The sequence below is a fragment of the Camellia sinensis genome, chromosome 7 (assembly GCF_055761805.1).
Source record: "Camellia sinensis isolate YWXY chromosome 7, ASM5576180v1, whole genome shotgun sequence".
In the NCBI taxonomy this organism is placed as follows: Eukaryota; Viridiplantae; Streptophyta; class Magnoliopsida; order Ericales; family Theaceae; genus Camellia; species Camellia sinensis.
In genome coordinates, this window is record NC_138967.1 from 155,648,686 (window position 1) to 155,668,321 (window position 19,636).

The window sequence follows — 19,636 nt, forward strand, 5'->3', positions numbered from 1 at the left end:
ACTTGAAGAAGTATTTGACCACAACTCCAGTTCTCTCGAATCCAATACCTGGAGAGGAGATGTTCTTATACTTGGCAGTTTCAGAGCACGCAGTGAGTGCAATAGTAGTCAGAGAAGAAAAGGGAGAGCAAAGGCAGTTTACTACGTGAGTAAAGATGTAGAGACCATGTACTTACCCTTGGAGAAGTTAACATTGGCTTTAGTAATGGCTTCCAAGAAGCTGAACCATTACTTCCAAGCCCACAAAATTGTGGTGTTAACTGAACATCCTTTAAAGTCCCTGTTGCAGCAGAGAGATCTAACAGGTAGAATAGCCAGATAGGCAGTGGCCTTGGGCCAATATGACCTGGAATTTAGACCCAGGACAGCAATCAAAGGCCAAGTCTTAGCCAATTTCGTGGCCGAGTTCACACCAGACGCCGTCATACATCGAGCTCCAGTGAGTTGAGGTACACAACGTCCAAATGAGCAAGAAAAAAACCAGCAGGGGACAACAGATCAAAGGAACAAAGAGAAACTCAGGCCCTGCAGTATTTACATCGGCGACTCCTTCCGGTTGTTTGTTGATGGGAGTTCAAACCGACAAGGAGCGGGGCAGGAGTAGTACTAGTATCATCAAATGGGCAGATACTGGAACAATCCATTCGTTTGGAGTTTTACGCCTCAAACAATGAAGTAGAATATGAAGCAATAATCGCAGGGTTAAAGCTGGCAGCAGCCATGGAAGCCGACGAGGTAATAGTCTTCTGTGACTCCCAACTTATAGTCAACCAGGCTACAGGCGAATATGTAACCCGAGACGAAAGGATGTCGACCTATGCAAAAGAAGTTGGTAGACTGGTAGCCTTATTTCAAAATTGTCGACTACAGCAGGTAAGCCGAGATGACAACAGCCACGCTGATGTTCTGGCCAACCTAGCTAGTGCAATGAAGCGTGGAGAGGCAAGAACGATAATGGTTGACTACTTGTCAGGTCCAAGCATAGAACCACTGAACACAGAGCGTGAAGCAATGTGTGTCGAGATGGGACCAAGTTGGATGGATACAATAATAGTATTCCTTAGAGATGGGAAGCTGCCAGATGATCGAAAATAGGCGCACAAGGTTAGACTGAAGTCGGCAAGATTCAGTTTGACAGCAGAAGGACATCTCTACAGAAGATCTTTTACTGGACCCCTTCTGAGGTGTGTGCATCCTACACAGGTTGAAGACTTTCTGTACGAGGTACACGAAGGAGTATATGGAAGCCACGCTGGGGGCAAGTCACTTGCTCATAGGGCCATTACTTAGGAGTACTGGTGGCTCTACATGCAGAAGGATGCTGAAGCCTATGTTAAGAAGTGTGATAAGTGCCAAAGGTTTGCACCTTTGATACATCAACCAGCAGCAGACTTGAACCCGGTGTCTAGCCCTTGGCCATTTGCCCAATGGGGCATGGATCTTGTTGGAAAACTGCCTCAAGCAACTGGATAAAGGAAGTACCTGTTGGTGACAACAGATTACTTCACCAAATGGGTAGAAGCTAAACCCCATGCCAAGATTCGGGATGTTGATGCGAAGAACTTCATATGGAAGAACATCATCACCAGGTTTGGGATCCCAAGAGCAATAATAGCTGACAACGGTACACAGTTTGACAGTAAACTAATCAAGAGCTTCTGTGCAAAGTTCAAAATCAAGAATTATTTTTCCACCCCAAGTTTTCCTCAAAGCAATGGACAATCAGAAGCATCCAACAAAGTTATTGTAACGCCCTCAAAATAATAACATTAAACCCAACAAATAAAACAGGCATTGATATTCAAAAGTTCCACATTCTTTCATTTCTCAGAGTTTCATTACAAAAAGTATTACATGTTAACAACAAAAGCAAATGCCCTACAGGCTTACAGCTTGCCAAGTTAACACTTGGTTACAACAAAAGAGTACTAACTCATACACATTAAGCCCTTGGCTTGTATTTACATGTAATACATCAAAAAGTAAAACGACACCATTATGTCCGTCTTAGCCTCCCAAGCTATGTCCTTGGAGGTGGCATGCTTCCTACACCTGAAAATGATATTCCCATATAGGGTGAGCCACAGCCCAGTAGAAATACACTAAACCAACCATGAACAATGACTAAAATATTAGCAATTGATAAATGGCCAACACTGATACGATCACATAAATCACAAATTTATGTCATACGACTTATGAGTCCAAATTACTTTTCATTTTCCCTTTTTCAACAGATAGGCATATAAGCACTACCCACATTCTCAACAGATATGTATAACAACAATATCCACATTCTCAGATAAGCAAATAAGCTATATCCACATTCTACAACAGATATGTATAACAACAATATCCACATTCTCAGATAAGCAAATAAGCTATATCCACACTTCACAAAGATAAGCATAAGAGCTCTATCTTCACTTCTCTAGACAAGCATATGAGCTGTATCTACGGAGTTCATCCCCTATCTTCTCCTTACACTATCCGGTTTAGAGGTACATCCCCTATCTTCCCCTAAACCGCGGAGCACATCCCCCATCTCCTCCTCTACACATAACGTATACAAACACATTGGTTCTATATACAATCACTCAATACATATAGTTAATGTATTCTATCAACCGTCAAGTTCCATGACACACTTCATTGATTAGTTTCAGTTTGCCTAATCATCATGCATTGTCTACAACAATCATGACTATCCTCCACCGATAGCCCAAAGCAGTTATTTCTAAACAGAAAATAAATGCACAATGGATATTCAATTAACATTTCACTTCCTCATTCTTCTCAATTAATTATCCCAATTAATTAAACAATGTAATTAGGTCAATTTCCATAATTAACATTTCAACCCTTAGGTCCCATTTTCATCAACAATTCAACATTCATTCCATTTCTCTATGCCAAACATGCATCTAGGTTTATTATGAGTAAAACCCCAACTTTTGTAAAATAGCACAAAGCCCCAAACTTTCACAAAATAACCAAACCAACCCCAACATCTCAAAATACCAAAATTTAAAGACAAAATCCATAGAGAGGAGTAGGATATCCCTACCTCAAATTCGGAGCCCCAAAGGAGAAGACGACAAAACCCAACGTGCTCCAAAACCCGAGATTTTCATATTAAAAAGAAGCCCTCGACGATCAACAACTTTTTTGTAAAGGCCAAAGGTGAGCAAATCACTCCTACTAGATCAAAACCTAGAGTAGATTCTAGAGTGAGAGGCTCAACAATGGTGTTTTTGAAAAAGTAAGAGAGAGAAGAGAAAGTAAAAAGTGATTTGAAAAGTCACAATTTCGGGACTTAAACCCAGTCTCCCGCTCGAGCGTAAAACACCCCGCTCGAGCGTCACTCACAGACTCCCGCTCGAGCGTCTAAACTTCCGCTCGAGCGCCGAATGCACTCTCCCAGCACTTTTTACAGAGCTAGGTCTCCGCTCGAGCTTCCAACTCTACGCTCGAGCGGCACCTAGACAACCCCGCTCGAGCGGCCAATCCCACGCTCGAGCGTACAACACTGCACAGGAAAATACTGAATGGGTGTAATCTCCGCTCGAGCGCCAAACCCCCGCTCGAGCGTACAGGCAAAAATCTGGGCAACTAGTTTTGGTTTCTAAACTCAACCAACCTGTAACAAACCCGCCCAACACATCCTATAACTCAATTACGAAGTAAAAAGGATGTAAACAAAATAATAAACAACTACCAACATCCACGGACACATGTCCGGATCACGGTATAACAAGGGTAAACCCGGGATCGCTATAACCTCCCCCCCTTAAAGAATTTCGTCCCCGAAATTAAGCACAAGTTTTCAAAACAAGTTTTTCTCCATTTTAAACAATGTTACACTTTAACATTCAACAATCCGACCCATTACTGGTCATCCCCTCCATTTAACAAGAGGCATCTCACAATATGTAAACAACATATGTACTTTCAACATGCATTAACATTACGCATTATCTTTCCAATTTCAACAATACATTCAACACATATAGTGTCACATTCAACTTCCATACGAGGCAAGTTCCAAACATAGTTCCAATAAACCAAAACATTTTCAATGTTTCACAACTTAAGACATATATAAAAGCTCTTAAGTTCAACAATTATTTAAAATCTAAATACAAGATTACATATCAGCAAACAAGTCCGGATATTTCTCGCGGACTTCCTACTCACGTTCCCAAGTGGCCTCCTCCACTCCGTGATGTTTCCACAAGACTTTCACCAAAGGAATGGTCTTGCCACGCAGGACCTGATCCCGCCTATCCAAGACCCGAACCGGTCTCTCCTCATACGAGGCATCCTCATCTACCTCTAAATCGGTCCAATCCAACACATGTGATGGATCTGGCTCATACTTCCGAAGCATACTCACATGAAACACGTCATGCACTCCGGACAACTGCGGCGGTAAGGCTAACCGATAAGCAACCTCACCAATCCTCTCAAGGATCTCAAAAGGACCAATAAACCGAGGGGATAACTTCCCACTCTTCCCAAATCTCATCAAGCCTCGCCTAGGTGATATCTTCAGAAAGACATGATCACCTACCTCAAACGCCAAAGGCCTCCTCCTACGGTCGGCATAACTCTTTTGTCGACTCTGGGCTGTAACAAGCCTCCTACGGATAAGCTCAACTTTCTCCGTCGTCTCCCTAACCAACTCCGGACCCAACAAAGGTGCATCACCCACCTCGGCCCAACAAACTGGAGACCTACACGGTCGGCCATACAAGGCCTCGAACGGTGCCATACCGATGCTAGACTGGAAACTGTTATTGTAGGCAAACTCTACCAAGGGCAAGTGCCTCTCCCACGTCCCACTGAAGTCCAGGACACAACCCCGAAGCATGTCCTCGAGGATCTGAATAGTACGCTCGGACTGCCCGTCAGTCTGAGGATGATAAGCCGTACTAAAGGTCAACTTAGTGCCCAAGGCACTCTGCAAACTCTGCCACAACCTGGCGGTAAAACGAGGATCTCTATCTGAGACGATCGTCACTGGGACCCCGTGCAATCTCACTACGTCCCGAACATACAAGTTGGCAAGATGATCTACCGAATCTCTCACGCGCATAGGAATAAAGTGCGCCGACTTAGTCAACCGGTCTACAACCACCCAAATAGCATCACTACCCCGCTGCGTCCTCGGGAGACCTACAACGAAGTCCATAGTGATATGCTCCCACTTCCACTCAGCAATAGGCAAGGGTTGCAACAAACCCGCTGGCCTCTGATGCTCGGCCTTCACTTGCTGGCAAGTAAGGCACTTCGATACGAAAACCGCCACATCTCTCTTCATACCCCGCCACCAAAACTGGCGGCCCAAATCCTGATACATCTTAGTACCTCCCGGATGCACCGCAAGGCGCGAATGGTGAAATTCTCGGAGTACTTCCTCTCGGCAAGACTCCGGTACAAACAAACGGTCTCGGTATCTCACACTCAGGTCGGGATACACCGTCAAACCCTTCTCCACTTTCCCATTGGAGATCTTCTCTCGGAGAGATTCTACCTCAAGGTCACCTCTCTGTGCCTCTAACACTCTAGTCACAAGTGTAGGCTGCGCAACAACAGAAAACAAAGCCGCAGCCCCAACAGATTCGCCCAATAGCAAATCAAACTCACCAAGTGCTCCCAACATCTCCCATTCCCGGATGGCTATATAAGCTACATCACTAATGGATTTCCTACTAAGGGCATCGGCCACAACATTGGCCTTTCCCGGATGATAATGCAACTCAAAATCATAATCCTCGATGAACTCCATCCATCTCCTCTGCCTCAAATTCAAGTCTCTCTGTGTAAACAGATACTTCAAACTCTTGTGGTCCGAGAACACCTCGAACTTCTCACCATAAAGGTAGTGCCTCCAGATTTTCAAGGCAAAGATCACTGCTGCTAACTCTAGGTCGTGTGTGGGGTAATTCTTCTCGTGTATTTTCAACTGACGTGAGCCATAAGCTACCACTTTCCCTTCTTGCATCAACACACAACCCAAACCCTCTCGTGAGGCATCACAATAAACCGCATAACCCAACCCTCTCTCCAGAATGATCAACACCGGAGCGGTGGTCAATCTAACTTTCAGCTCTTGGAACGACTTTTCACAAGCCTCACTCCACACAAACTTGACTCCCTTCCGAGTCAGTCTAGTCAACGGTGACGCTAACCTGGAGAAATCTTTCACAAACCGACGGTAATACCCAGCTAATCCCAGAAAACTGCGGATCTCAAACACACTCTTAGGCTGTGCCCAATCTTGCACTGCCTCAACCTTGGATGTATCAACTGATACCCCTTCCCCGGATACCACGTGGCCTAAGAATTTGACTTCCCTCAGCCAGAACTCACACTTCCCAAACTTTGCATACAGCCTATGGGCTCTAAGTAACTCAAGCACCACTCTTAAGTGTTCCTCGTGCTTCTCCTCAGAAGGCGAATAGATAAGGATGTCGTCCACGAAAACGACTACAAATCGATCTAAGAACTCCCGGAAAATCCAGTTCATCAAGTCCATAAAGACTGCCGGTGCATTGGTAAGCCCAAATGCATCACCAGAAACTCATAATGGCCATACCGCGTACGGAATGCTGTCTTCGGAATATCCTCCTCCCTGACCCTCAACTGGTGGTAACCCGATCTCAAGTCTATTTTAGAGAAACAACGGGAACCCTTCAACTGGTCAAACAGGTCATCTATACGGGGCATAGGATACTTATTCTTAACCGTAGCCCGATTCAACTTCCGGTAGTCAATACACAATCTCAAGGCACCATCTTTCTTTTTAACAAAGAGGGCCGGCGCTCCCCACGGCGAAACACTAGGGCGAACAAAGCCCTTATCGAGCAATTCCTGGAGCTGCACTTTCAACTCAATCAACTCTGCTGGAGCAAAACGGTAAGGTGCCATAGAAATTGGCGCCGTGCCGGGCACTAAATCAATAGAGAACTCTATCTCTCGGTGAGGTGGCAAACTAACAAGATCTTCGGGAAAGACATCCGAATACTCACAAACCACCCTCGAAAACACAATCTGGGTCTCATCACACTCACTACTCTCAAAGCTAGCAAGTAGACCACCAAGCTCACTTCGCCCTCGCGAATCATACCCCGGTGGCAAAACACTACCAACCCGGTCTCCCAAGAAATGGAACCACTCCCCGCTCAAGGTACATAACGTGACCCTCTGGCGGTAGCAATCGATAACAGCCCGGTATGACGATAGCCAGTCCATACCCAAAATAACATCAAAACCCTTCATGGGCATGACAACAAACGGAAAAGGAAGCCTATAATCGGCGGCCTCTATATCACATCCTCTAACACCCTGTTTCAGGATCAACTCACCACCCAAAGGTGATACCACACAAATAGGAGATGCTAACTGTGCTAACTCCAATTCCAAAACAGATGCAAATGCAGCAGATACAAAAGAATGAGATGCACCCGTGTCTATCAACACATTAGCAACCGAGTTGCAAAACAGAAAAGTACCTCTCACTACTGATGGAGCTGGTACTAAATCCTGCGCGGTAACAGCATACACGCGCCCCGTAGGCCCCTAGTCTACCTGCTCACCTCTCGGAGCAAAAGACTGCTGCACAGACTGGGATGACGAAGCTCCCGGATTGGCCCTCGAGGCCTGCACAGACTGAGCTGGCTGAAAACCCTGCGTCTGCCTAGAACCAGACGCTCCCGATGTGGCACTCAACTGCGGGCAAAACCTCTTCAGGTGCCCAGGCTGTCCACACTGATAACAAGACAAGGGCTGCCACCTGCCCAAACTCTGACTCTGCGGTCTAGCTGAAGAAGAAGCAGCTCTCTGACCCCCACCCTTCTGCGGGCAAACAGAAACCTTGTGACCCAGCTAGCCACACTTGTAACAGGTAAAATCCCCCTGACCACCTCTCCCGGAGCCTGCACTCGGCACTGGGAAGGTCGATCTAGCAACACCACCCTGCAACTGCTGAGGATTAGAACCCCTCTGTCTCTTGCCTTCACCCTGGCCATCTTGGCTCCTCTTGGAGCCTCTCTGCCCCTCATCCTCCTCCTGCATCATGAGCTCCATATGAGCTGCAGCGTCCACTAGGTGTCTATACTCTCGGATGTAAGACCCACCAACCCTCAACTTGAGGCCCCGCCTCAACTTTCGTTCAAACTCATAGCAACGGCGTTCCTCAGACGCCACCAGTTCAGGTGCGAACCTGGACAAACTAGTAAAGGTAGCCTCAAACTCGGCCACTGACAAGCCCTGCTGATTAAGCCGGCTAAACTGATCCCTCAGCTTCTCCCTAGCTGCTGCAGACAAAAACCTCTCCTGAAAAGCATTTATAAACGCCTCCCAAGTACCACCAACACGAGCCTTCTCGTACTTCCACCACTGACCCGCATCTCCCTTCAGTTGGAAGGATGCCAAGGTCACTTTCAGTGCTCCATCCTCGATGCCAAGCATCTCGAACGTCTTACTCATTTGCTCTAGCCACTCATCAGCCTTCAGTGGCTCCTTCGGATCCCCTATAAACTCATCCGGATTAGACCGGAAAAACTCCCTCTTCAAGAAAGAAGGCCCTGCCTCAGCGGCCTGATTCCCAGCTCTAAGAATACCCAAAGCTCCTGCTATCTCTCTGGCCAAGGCACCCATGACCCACTGGCTCGGCCACATTGGCCTGACCAACTCCCTCCTGCACTGCCAGAACCTCACCCTGTAACGGTACCTCCTGCCTCGCAGGTCTACCACGCCTAGCACCTCTTCCTCGTCCTGACATCCTAATAAAGGTAACACAGAACATTAGCACATTCACAAATGTGCCGAAACTAAACACTCACGTCCTAATGCATGGACAACTGTAATTCACTCCACATAAGCACATAAACACATAAGCACTTACGAATTTCATTTCCGGATAATGATAGTTCCGAGGCGTTACTAGAGTTCCGGTTAGAAACAGCATTGATCAAGTGCTTTTCCAACAAGACTCCCAGAAACCCAAGGATCCAATCAACATCCTAGAAATTAAATCCCATACCCACATAGTCACATAAGCATGTTATCAAGTAAGCACGTAGCAAATGATACTACATCTAAGTCTCTATCAAGCGGGACAAACCCACTGTGATCCTAATCACTTCCCACGTACTCAAAGTATTCGAACCCGGTAAGCTTTGATACCAAGTTGTAACGCCCTCAAAATAATAACATTAAACCCAACAAATAAAACAGGCATTGATATTCAAAAGTTCCACATTCTTTCATTTCTCAGAGTTTCATTACAAAAAGTATTACATGTTAACAACAAAAGCAAATGCCCTACAGGCTTACAGCTTGCCAAGTTAACACTTGGTTACAACAAAAGAGTACTAACTCATACACATTAAGCCCTTGGCTTGTATTTACATGTAATACATCAAAAAGTAAAACGACACCATTATGTCCGTCTTAGCCTCCCAAGCTATGTCCTTGGAGGTGGCATGCTTCCTGCACCTGAAAATGATATTCCCATATAGGGTGAGCCACAGCCCAGTAGAAATACACTAAACCAACCATGAACAATGACTAAAATATTAGCAATTGACAGATGGCCAACACTGATACGATCACATAAATCACAAATTTATGTCATACGACTTATGAGTCCAAATTACTTTTCATTTTCCCTTTTTCAACAGATAGGCATATAAGCACTACCCACATTCTCAACAGATATGTATAACAACAATATCCACATTCTCAGATAAGCAAATAAGCTATATCCACATTCTACAACAGATATGTATAACAACAATATCCACATTCTCAGATAAGCAAATAAGCTATATCCACACTTCACAAAGATAAGCATAAGAGCTCTATCTTCACTTCTCTAGACAAGCATATGAGCTGTATCTACGGAGTTCATCCCCTATCTTCTCCCAACACTATCCGGTTTAGAGGTACATCCCCTATCTTCCCCTAAACCGCGGAGTACATCCCCCATCTCCTCCTCTACACATAACGTATACAAACACATTGGTTCTATATACAATCACTCAATACATATAGTTAATGTATTCTATCAACCGTCAAGTTCCATGACACACTTCATTGATTAGTTTCAGTTTGCCTAATCATCATGCATTGTCTACAACAATCATGACTATCCTCCACCGATAGCCCAAAGCAGTTATTTCTAAACAGAAAATAAATGCACAATGGATATTCAATCAACATTTCACTTCCTCATTCTTCTCAATTAATTATCCCAATTAATTAAACAATGTAATTAGGTCAATTTCCATAATTAACATTTCAACCCTTAGGTCCCATTTTCATCAACAATTCAACATTCATTCCATTTCTCTATGCCAAACATGCATCTAGGTTTATTATGAGTAAAACCCCAACTTTTGTAAAATAGCACAAAGCCCCAAACTTTCACAAAATAACCAAACCAACCCCAACATCTCAAAATACCAAAATTTAAAGACAAAATCCATAGAGAGGAGTAGGATATCCCTACCTCAAATTCGGAGCCCCAAAGGAGAAGACGACAAAACCCAACGTGCTCCAAAACCCGAGATTTTCAGATTAAAAAGAAGCCCTCGACGATCAACAACTTTTTTGTAAAGGCCAAAGGTGAGCAAATCACTCCTACTAGATCAAAACCTAGAGAGAAGGTAGATTCTAGAGTGAGAGGCTCAACAATGGTGTTTTTGAAAAAGTAAGAGAGAGAAGAGAAAGTAAAAAGTGATTTGAAAAGTCACAATTTCGGGACTTAAACCCAGTCTCCCGCTCAAGCGTAAAACACCCCGCTCGAGCGTCACTCATAGACTCCCGCTCGAGCGTCTAAACTTCCGCTCGAGCACCGAATGCACTCTCCCAGCACTTTTTACAGAGCCAGGTCTCCGCTCGAGCTTCCAACTCTACGCTCGAGCGGCACCCAGACAACCCCGCTCGAGCGGCCAATCCCACGCTCGAGCGTACAACACTGCACAGGAAAATACTAAATGGGTGTAATCTCCGCTCGAGCGCCAAACCCCCGCTCGAGCGTACAGGCAAAAATCTGGGCAACTAGTTTTGGTTTCTAAACTCAACCAACCTGTAACAAACCCGCCCAACACATCCTATAACTCAATTACGAAGTAAAAAGGATGTAAACAAAATAATAAACAACTACCAACATCCATGGACACATGTCCGGATCACGGTATAACAAGGGTAAACCCGGGATCGCTATAGTTATCTTGGATGGGATTAAGAAGAGGCTACAAGCAACAAAAGGAAAGTGGGTAGATGAATTGCCCAGTGTACTCTGGGCATATCGGACTACACCGAGAAGATTAACTGGGGAATCCCCATTTGCCATGGCTTATGGCACAGAAGCAGTCATTCCTCTAAAGGTCGGCACCCCAGGGAGTGGAGAATGGAACTAATGATGTATTTTTAGCCCGAGATCTGGATTTGCTAGAAGAAAAGGGAGAAAGCAGCAATTCAGCTAGAGGCATGCCAGCAGCAGCTTGCCAGGGCTTATAATAAGAAGGTGAACCCACGAGAGTTCCTGGTTGGTGACCTCGTCCTAAGAAAGGTCATCGGCAACAAGAAGGATCCCAGAGAGGGCAAGCTTGGCCCAAATTGGGAGTGACCTTATAAAATCACCTCGGTCTTGGGCAATGGGGCATATCAGCTTCAGGACATTGAAGGCAAAGAGTTGCTAAGACCCTGGAATACTTGCAATTTGAATTTTTTTTTATCATTAACAGTTTCTTGTTTCTAAATTTTTTTGTTATTAGCTGAAGTAATAATAAAGTTTTAGTTTGATTTTCAAACTTGTGTAATGTGATTGACCAGATACTTGACGATGTTTCTAAGCGAAACATGACGAATAACTTAGACTTATTATATGGCAGAGTATAACTTTTACTTGCATATAATAGAGTTGAACTAAGTTGGCGGTGTTTCTAAGCGAAACATGATGAATAACTTAGACTTATTATATGGCAGAGTAGAACTTTTACTTGCATATAATAGAGTTGAACTAAGTTGGCGATATTTCTAAGCAAAACATGACAAATAACTTACACTTATTATATGGTAGAGTAGAACTTTCACTTGCATATAATAGAGTTGAACTAAGTTAGGTTAACCTAGACTTGTCATATCGATAGAGTCAGACTCAGATTGAAACCAAGTACATATCAGTCAGATTAACAAAGAGACCGAGATTGGTAACCTCGGCCAGACTTTGTTTGAATCTGGCCTCAGCGACAAGGTCAAGGTCCCAGGATTAATAAGAACCCAAGTGGAACTTAGGTTCACATTAGGGGGCAGAGGGCTGAAGAGTGATGCTTGGAAGATTGGTTTAACACTTGTTGAAATTTTAAGAAAAATTTACAAGTTGCAGTTAAGCCGAGGTTACGTTAGAAAGAGTTGGTTTAACACTTGTTGAAATTTTTAAGAAAAAGTTTACAAGTTGAAGTTAGCCCAAGGATATATTGCAATAACAGAAGACAGAGGTCTTGAGTGAAGCGGCAAGTTGTAAGTAACACTTGTGAAAATATTATAAATATTTTCAAGTGTTAAGACAAAGCCGAGATAAACTGTTAGTGGGAATAGCTGAAGTATTCCACATTGAGGAGATTACACAGTCAAGGTGTATGTTGAAGACATGAAAATTATTCTAAGTATAAAGAGTCATACAAGAGTAAAGGAAGACAAACATACAATCACATTAAAAGAAGAAATTAGAGAGCACATTTAGATAAGGAAAGAAGGCACTTTGGCCTGACATTGAAAAGTAATTGTTCAGATTACAAAAATGGCACGTTGGCCAAATTAAAACTTGTATTATTTCAAAAAGAAAGCAAAAAGTACAAGGTACAGAAAAAAGAGAAAAATATGAAACTGGACTAAGCAGCCTCCTTGGCTGGTTGGGTCTAGGGTTCAGAAGAAAGTTGAGAAGACATCTCGGCGGCCTTCTCAGCCGCGAGCTCAGCATCTATTTCTTGAAGAGTTTGGTCGAGGCTCTTGTCGGCAATAGACGCGTCCGATGTTGCCTTCTCAGGAGTAGCGTCTTTGGAGACCTCACCCTCCTCATCCTGAGACAAGTCCACGTCTTGCTCATTCAGAGTAGTGGGCTGGGCCCCAACAGCTTCCTTATTCTTCCTCACAAAAGTTTCCTCCTCAGACTCAGAATCGTCAGCGGATTGGCTTGGAGTAGGGAGGAATGGCAAGGGAAAGGTCGTCGGCATTCTTGAGGGGGGAGTCTTCGGGGACATCAAGTTTTTTGAGAGCAGCCATCCAACCAAGAGTGAAACCCTTGTTGCATGCCTGCTTCACTTGCTTTTTATAGTCCTCCTTGACGTCGGCCACCCCCTCAGCGTATGCCTTCTCATCGGCAGCCTTGATCTCGGCCTCTTTTGTGGCCAAGGTAGCCCAGAGCTCGGCTTGAGACTTAGCAGTTTTTATTAGGGCCTCATTCTTCTCAGCTTCAAGGACCTTCTTAATGGCCTCTGCAGCGTCTACTTTTTCCTCGGCCGCGTCCTGAGCTTTTATAGCTGCCTCGGCCTGATCTGCCAAGGTCTTCATCTTGTCCTTGGCCTTGTTGAGGGACTTCTGTAAAGCAGCGACCTCCCTGATCTTGTCGGCCAACTCCTTTCTCATTTCAAAAGCTTGCATAGAGAATGTGTGGGCGTGCTGAATCGCAGGAAAGAAAACGGACAGAACAAAAGTTAGTAAAAATTCTCGAAGTATGGAAAAATAGCGAAAGAAAAATACCAAGTGTAAGGGACTTACTTGAACGGAATGCTGCAACATCAACGCAAAGTTTTCGTATTCACTCATCCTGGCGTTGCGATTGAGATCGTTTGGAAGGAGCAAGGTGGTAGAGAGGGCAACGCCAACTTCAACGTCATTGGCGCTGTCACCAGCTCTTACTAGCTTATCCTCAATTGTGATGGGAGAGGCCCAGGGGGCATTTGATTCCATGAACCTTGAGGTTGTGGCCGACTCTGACCTCGACCTCTTTGACCGAGTTGATTGGGATGGTTTGGCCTCAGCGAGCCTCTTCTCGGCAGCAGAGGGGGTCTTCTCACTCTCAGCCAATTTTGAAATTTGTAAGGTGTCCTCAGTATCAATCTGAGTCACCGTTGCCGTAGGTTGGGCTTTCCTCAGCCTTCTTTGTGTCAGCTTTGGTTGAGGCTGAGATGGTGCTGGTTGAGCGTCGATAGTGGTAGGGATGTCGGCCAAAAGATCTTCTGCAACTGCCTTCTTGCAACCCATTTCGGCAGCGATTGCTGTACGGCGTCGACGTTTGCGTTGAGATAGAGGGATCAGATATGGAGCCGAGGTTGATGGTTGCTCAGCTAGATCGGAAGTTGATCCCTGATCTGGCCGAGATGATGAAGTTGCTAGTGGAGTTGTGGCAGAAGGAGGAGACTTGTTTTTCTTCTTAGGGATATCAGGAAGAACTGACTTGTATGTGGGGATGTAGTTGAGCAACAGAGGAGCTCTCTGCTTATAAACTGGTAGATCCAACAATTTCTTCAAATCCTTGCTAGGGAAAAAGGACTTGCGGAAGTCTTTTGCCGGCTGCGGAAGACCTGCAAGAACAGCAGACGTTAGAACATATGGAAAAGAACAAAGTATTAAAGACTGGAAAAACAAGTAAGTGTAACGATTGGCTCTTACCATTACCCTCTACGAATACTGTTCAGCTAAGAGGGTAGAGGTGAAGGTCCTCATCCGGAGCAAACTCCCAGTTGCCCAAGACAATGAAGTAATCGTCCCCGGCTCCCTTGTTGGAGTCTGGGAGGTCGGCAACGATTTTGTATTCTGTGGACCTCGGTTTGAGGTAGTAGATATAGCCTTTTTCTAACTTGAGGCCACACATGGTGTAGCAGTATTGAATGCCAGCTAAGGTTACCCTAGCTTTCTCTTGTTTGGCTAAAGCTATTATGCCGCTGATAACTCGGTAAGAATTGATGGCGAGTTGCATTGGGTTCAATTTGTAGTAATGGAGGATTTCGCAGAAAAGGATGTCAAGTGGGAGCCTAAGTCCACACTCTATGAAAGCTACAACAGGGAAAGGCATGGTGTCATTTGTGGGCATAATGGAGTCATCCTCTCCTGCCAACCTGAGATGAACGTCGGCAGGGATGGAAAACTCCTACCTGAAATATTCCAACTTGGTTGGGGTATCTACCCTATGCTTCCACATACCCACGATGTCGGCTTAACGGGAGAGTATTGGATTTCATAAGGAAGTGTTTTATAAGGGTCTGAAAGACCTCGGCTAAAGCCTAAATATGTACTATGGTAAGAATTTGTAAGGATCTAAGGGGAATTTGTTTCAATTCTTCCTAAAGTTCGTAAGTTCTATAGACAAATACCAAACCGACGTCTAGGCAAATGAAGATTGAAGGCAAGAATCTGGAAAAAAACACAGCAAATAGAAACAGGAATGTGATTCAAAATCAAGAATGGTGATGAATCATCAAGAACACAGTGATAAAGTTTGTGCAGGTGTGTGAGGCCAAGAACGGTGGCAAAAATCAACAAATGTGTAAACAGTGTGTATACTCAAGAATGGACTGGGCAAAAACAGAATCATGAAGCAAACAGGCTCAAATACATGGTGGAAATCGAGGTACAAATTAAACGATCAAAGACATGAGCAAGTTCACAAATATGACAGAGTTTGAAGTGAATCACGAACTAAAACCAGGAGGAACAGTGGCTTACCAGAGAAAGTGAGGCCGGTGTGGGGTTCGCCGAAGTCAGACGACGGTTGCAAAAGTGACAGAGCGGCGAAAATCTTGCCGGAGGAGGTGAACGGAGCAAGTTGCAGAGCTAAAAGAGCTTGGAGCAATGGCGGATTTGGGGGAGAGAGAGAGTTACCACGAAGATGAGAATGCAAAAGGTGAAGGGATGGGGATAGAGAAGTAGTTTTGATCAAAACCACAAAATGGCGGCAAAACTGCAATCAATTGCCTAGGGCGACGTGCTTGTCAGACGACGCATGCAAAAATGATGCAATTTGATGGCGCGTGTCAAGTACGATCCAGTAAGGGAAAGACGTGTGGCAGAAACGGTTCAAATATTATGCGTGACAGCTCGCACGCGTGATAAAACTCTTGGAGTTCTTTATTTAATGAAGCAAAGACATCAGCTACAGGGGTGATCTCGGCTCAATGAACTTGAATGAACCTGATTATTGGTTTTAAAGCGTTGATGCAAACACACTGAAGTGTTTATCATGTGGAAGCTGATGTGTGGCAATCTCGGTAATGAAAGATAGACCAAGATTAGCCGACGTGATAAAAGAAATGATATAGGTTCCATCACCTCAGGATGCTAAGGTAATAGAACCTAGGGGGCAGTTGTGGGGACATAATTTTTGAGTGACAACACGTGGCCGAGGTGTCACTGAAGTGCCAGCCGAGGTGCCACATGTCCTAGCCTTGACGCCGAGGTGATCTCGGCTAGGCCAAAGATATCTGCGAGAATACCGGAATCTGGGATAGCGGATAAGGGACAAGAGTCCTGGATTGAGAAAAGACTTCAGTTTGGATTAAGATAAGACTCTTAGAGAGTTTATCCAAATCCTATTGGGAGTCCAAGATTAGCAGTAAGCCAAAGTCCATTGAAGCTAGGCTTCTATTGGGATTAGGTTTGTGTTGGCTATAAAAGGGAGGCACTCCCATGGGTCTAAGGTACGCTTTTTATATTCTAAATAGTGAGTTAAGCACTTTTGCTATCTTTGGGAGATAACTGACTTGATCGTCAGAGTGCCCCCGAGTGGATGAACCACCGCTGGAATCTCATCTTGCTATTACAGGTCATTCAGGCGCCATCTATTCTGCCAATGCTCTCTAGTTGAATACTAGTTTGGTAGTGTAGTCAGAAATCGACTCACACACACACACATATATATATATATATATTGTTATGAACTTCAGTAGAAAATAAAAAATAAATACAAAAGGTGGTAGCTACTTTTAAAAGGATGAAATTCAGCTCACATTCTAGACTACTACACGGCCTACAAAGCTTTTCACTGTTAAAGTAAAATGACTTTGTGTCTGGCATGTGTGAAAGATGTGGCATGAGGCATAATATTCATGAAAGTTTAATTATTTTGATTTTTTTTATTTAAATATAATTTTTTAATATAAAAACTCATGCTTTTATTGCTAAAAAAATGGACAAAATATTGGTGAGCAGGCAATAGATTGTTATTATTTTTTTGATCCAAAAAAAAGTGTGTTTATTGGTGGTATTATTGCGACTCTTAGGTGCCGGTGTGTAGGCCAGACTTACTCCAACTGAAAGAAAAGAATCCACCATCGAGATAAGAAAAGAATACACCAACTCTCAGCACAAGAGGTAGACTCATGATCAAAGTACAATGCAATTAGTTTTTCAATTGAAGTGAACACACAGTAGATTAGTTACGCAACTTTGTACAGTTAATTTTGACAAAAATATTTTGGACACCCTCGGAAGCTAGCTAGTGTCTAGATTATCGAGGCAGTCCCCAATGTAAAATCTCAAGTTGTTTACCAAATGATCACGCAAAATAAAAAATAAGCAAACAATAGATTAGCTTAGGGGTGTAAAAAAAAATCACTCAATTGATTTAATTCGGTCTAAATTGTCAGACTAGTTTGGTTTTTATTAGCTTTGGTTATGGTTATGGTTATGGTTATGGTTTTGAAAATAACGGAGTTGTTCAAATCAGTCCAATTCTTAATTCCAAGGCTTTGGTTATGACTCCAAATCGAATTAGGCCGTGATATATTTGTTTATTATTTTTTAATATTTTTATATGTAAAAATTAAAATATAAAAAGTCTCTTATAAGATTTGAAACCTTCATTGTGATATCGATAAATTCTAACCAACTTAACCAATTAATTTTTGTTAATTTGTTTACTAACAATATATTATATTTATTGTTATATCAAATTTCTAGAACCGTATAATCGAACTAAATCAAATTGATTTTCATAGTTCGCTTTTGATCCAATTCTACAGTTTAATAGTTTGATTATAGTTTTAATTTTTCTGAAATTGGTTCTTATGATTCGATTCTTAATTTACTTTAAAATCGGATCAATCCAATCTGCATGCACCCTTAAATTAGTTTCACAACTTTTCATTTATCTGTAACGGTACATTTTATCCCAATTTTACTCTTCTCATTTGATATGAACAATAATTTCGTAAATAATGGCAAATTTTTTTTAAATTTTGAACATTTATGTTTTCCTAAACTTTGAGATTACCAGTTTTGATATAGGCTTTATTCCTAAGTCATACCATTTCTCTTAGGACACTAGTCGAGAAAACTTTCTAACTTAACCATGCTTGAACTATGATTTACCTGATTGGAAGCACCAACACGTAGTCAATCACTAGGCACGGTCAAATTTTCATTTGTTCCAATAATATTTGGATTATTTATGGATTAAAATTTAAATATATGATAATATGCATACCAATTTTTTAATCCTTTGAACTCATCAATAATATTTGGATAGCTTCTTGCCTAAACTAGAAAACATGATAATATTCTTACAATTTCACATCCATTTACTTGGACAATAATATTTAGATTGCTTATGGACAATGATATTGGAACAACATGATAACATTTATACTAATGATAATTGAAATTTATACGTTTTTGGATTAATTCCTACACTCAAACCTGATGAAACATGATAATCTTCATGCTAATAATATTCGGACCTTTCCTTGGACAATAGTTTTTTTTTTTTTTTTGAACAAAAAAAAAAAATACTCTGAGGTATCATCGCTGCATCTGTTGGCTCAACTTCCAGGATAATCGGTTGCCAGCCTGAACCAGGTTTGAACCAGGTGTCAAAGACATCATCGTTGGAGTCATTGTGGGAACTGATGATTGTTGGAACAATCTTCTGTGTATAATAAAAACCTTGGAACAAATCAAATAAAAAAAATAAATTACTTATAGAATTTATTTACCGAAATAACCTAAGAACAAGAATGATCAAGTCGATTGTGTGACACTCTGTCCTTAAGACAGATTCGCCTCGCTCAGATGCTTACAGAATAATGGCGTCTATCTCCCAAGATACAATAATCTTACATAGAATGTATTAGCATTAAAAACAATTTCTTTCAGCGAACCAGAATCTGTGTTCTATGCTCTCAGAAATTTATCTAAAAATTAGTATGAAGAATAATGCAAAAAGAGAGCAAAAACGGAAAGAGAATTGAATGAGAAAATCTACTGGAAAGGTCTTCTACTTATAGAAAAGTTGGTGACTATTTGGCAAATCCGAACAGGTTCAAATTTGAACTAAACAGGTCTGATTTTGAACTAAACAGGTGCAAAATAATTTGGATTGAATCTGTCAGGTGCAATCTATTGAGACCATTGGTTGGGAGCAAAATTTTGAATTCAAACTGTTTGGTGCAAAATTCAAATTTTCCTGCAAGAATTTTGGAAAAAATATAAATAAATTTTATCAAAAAAATTAGTGTTAGGACCCAACCCAAGCACGGACGGCGACGTGCATGTGTGGTGGTTTGAACCAAAGTCTGCATTGTCCATAACTCTACCCTTCTAGAAACTTGGGGTCCTCTTTGGGGCC